Source organism: Spinacia oleracea, chromosome 4 (genome assembly GCF_020520425.1).
Source record: "Spinacia oleracea cultivar Varoflay chromosome 4, BTI_SOV_V1, whole genome shotgun sequence".
Taxonomy (NCBI): Eukaryota; Viridiplantae; Streptophyta; class Magnoliopsida; order Caryophyllales; family Amaranthaceae; genus Spinacia; species Spinacia oleracea.
The window spans coordinates 84,082,708-84,085,945 of record NC_079490.1 but is presented as its reverse complement, the minus strand read 5'-3'; the positions used below and the strand labels follow the sequence as shown (position 1 = coordinate 84,085,945).

Genomic DNA, 3,238 nt, shown 5'->3' with positions numbered 1-3,238 from the left:
ACTGAATGACGACTCCTATATTACTAGTCAATTGGGTGTAAAATCACAGGAAATCCAATTACACTTGATTGAATAAAAAGAATCGTCACACCCACGAGGGACGAGGTCACCCATTAGCCTCGTGTTTTTTCGACCCCCTCACACCTACCACTCCTCAATGTAATTGCATTTGCAGTTTCCCTATTTTCGGGCTGTGAAGGAAGTTGGCCTGGTGGTCTCCCTGCAATAGTAGTAGCCATCAGTGCCAACTGTGTATCAATGATCTTGTTGTGAGTAGTAAGAGCATCGATCTTTGCATCCTTTTCACTTAGAGATTTTTGCATTTGTAGCATCATGTTTCTCATCTCTACTAGCATAGGGTCAAGCTGTGTGGCTTGAGGTTGTGGTGGTGGAGGTGATGTGTGTTGTCTAGGGAACCCAGGTGGTCCACTAGACTCTTGGTTGTAGTTGTTCCGTGGTTGGTAGGATTGTTAATGTGGGGGTTGGTATGGTTATTGTGGTGGATGTTGGACTTGGTGAGGGTTTTGGATATTGTTGCTCCTGTAGGACAATAGAGGGTTGTTTTTGTAGCCCTCATTGTAAGAGTTGGAGAATGGGTTATTTTGTTTGTAGGATTGGAATGCGTTACATTGTTCAATAGAGCTCCTACATTCCTATGCATAATGACCAGACATTCCACAACTTTCACAAACAGTAGAAGGTTGGGCACTCATAGCAGCTACACTAACAGGTTAGGCAGATTGAGCATTTGCTGCTTGCATATTATCAAACTTATAATGTAAAGCAGTCAATTGGGCAGTTAATTGTTCTATAGAATTCAAATCATGCTTACCACCCTTATTAGATAGACCTCTAGGATTCCCATACTCGGCATTGTGAATGGCTATCTCCTCAATCACCTCCATAGCTCTATGCACCTCAAGTTGCATGAATCTCCCACTGGCAGCTGAATCCAAAAGACATCTAGACTCATTACCCAGACCATTATAAAACTGCTAAATCAAGAACCAATCATCCAAACCATGGTGTCGGCACTCTCTTTGCAAGTCCTTGAAAATCTCCCAAACCTCGAATAAACTCTCATCTAGTTGTTGAGAGATACCTAATATCTGACCCCTTAGACGAGCCGTTTTCTCAGGTGGAAAATATTTAACATAGAAAGCAAGGGCCAAGGACTCCCAATTAGTGATTTTCAAAGCTGCCCGATTCAACCCATTAATCCACAACTTAGCTTTCCCACTCAAAGAGAACGGGAAAAGTATCTCCATAGTCTGCTCCGGAGTCAATCCCTTTTGCTTGATGGTGGAACAGTATTGGATGAAGGATTGTATGTGAAGATTCGGATCTTCACCTGGTTCCCCACCGTACTGGCGTCTCTCAATCATGTTAATCAATGCAGGCTCAATCTTGAAGGTCTCAGCTGCAATATAAGGCATGATTGCCTTTGGTAGCACAGACAGACTTGGCTTAGAATAGTCTGTAAGCCGTTGGGTAGGTGGCGGTAGTGGAGTTTCGTCACCCATCTCTATTTCTGAAACTGAAGCTGTATCTGAAGGAAAAAGATCGCCAATATTATGATCAGAATCAGAGTAATTCCCACACTGTGCAATGAAAGTTCTTCATCTACGAAAGGTTCTTTCGGGCTCAGGATCAAATGGATTAAGATTACTAGTACCTACGGTCCTGGGCATAGACAAAGAAACTACAAAACAATGTGAGATCCGGTCTCAAGGAACGTGAGTTCCTTGAGTAGTAACAAACAATAATCTAAGATAAACAATCAACAACAGGAAATAAAACCGCTTCTCCGGCAACGGCGCCAAAATTTGACAGGCTTAAGTCGTATCACCTAATCAAAAATAACCTAAGTCCACTAGCTAGATAGCAAGGGAAGTCAGGATCGAATCCACAGGGAAACAGGCGTTCTTTCTACTATCAATTAATTAATATAGACTATTGGGAACAAGAATTGGTTGGTGGTTTGTATGCTAAAACTACGAACGATAATTAAACGAGTAAGAATCAAAATATTAAGGAATCTAGGGCATAGGTTCACCAACAAATAACAATCCAGGACAATGAACAATCACGATAATCAACAAGGTAATTAATTAGACTAGCATGCTCTCTCGAATCGATACTAATCATAGACTTAGAATTAACGGGCTCTCGCTACGTATTAACTCTAATTCCACCTATTGACACAAGCCTAAACATCAAATTGCATCTCTCGAATCTTAATTTGATATTGCATAACTACCACAATTAAACCTGCGCAAATCTAATTGTATAGTGAAATAAACCAATCAATAGGAATCAATTACAATGCCAAAAATCATGATTATTCAATATCCCTTCATATTAATCATGGATCCCCAAACCCTAGAAATTAGACTACTCAAGCATATTAACTATAGACAAAGCAATTAGCATGATTGAAAACATAATTAGAGCTAAACAAAGAATTGAAATAGTGAACAATACCTTAATTGAAGAACAATGGAAATAGAAATCTTGAATTTTTATTGAAATTGAAAACTAAGTGTTTACATAAATTTAGAGAGATATTAACTAAGGAAAATAAAACTAAGGGTTTCAATACTAGAATAAGATGTCCAACTAAAATAACTAAGCCTAGTATTTATAGTTTGCCCATAAACATAAGGAAAAACCGGAAGAAAACCGCGGAAAAAAGGGCCCTGGGTTGTCGTCGCCCGGTCGGGCAGCATTCCGCCAGTCGGGCGACCAACTCGTAACCCGCCCGTCGGGCGCAGGTCTGCCCGCCGGGCGGAGGGAGACGTTTTGGTAGGCATATGCACGCGCCCGGTCGGGCAGCTCTCGCCCGCCGGGCGGAGGGAGTTCCACTGCTGTTGCTGCTTCGATGGGCGCCCGGTGGGCACCGGGCGAAACACCGCCCGTCGGGCGCCTGGCTTACGACCTGATCTTTTGCTTGCTCGCCCGGTGGGCGAGGGGAGATCAACCGGGCGGGAAGCTCTTCGTCCGCAACACCGAGTCTAACTTCCAGGGCTTAATCATGAACATCTAAGGCTCCCGTAAGTCGACAATAGTCGTCCCGAACTTCCTCGGGATCGTGTAGTGGCCTAAATATTCAAGAAACGGGTCTAAAAAGACCAAATTGTCACTAAGTAGTCCTGAAACTCAAGGCACACTCAAATACACAGATTAGTACTAAAAACGGCTCCTAAGAGCTCATTTAACGCATAAAAGTACTAAGAGA

The 3,238-nt window shown here is 42.5% G+C and overlaps 1 pseudogene; it reads left to right on the top strand.

Annotated features, from left to right (window-relative positions):
* The first annotated feature begins 1,017 nt into the window (after window positions 1-1,017).
* Window positions 1,018-1,117, top strand: LOC130460469 (uncharacterized; annotated as a pseudogene).
* Window positions 1,118-3,238: the final 2,121 nt, after the last annotated feature.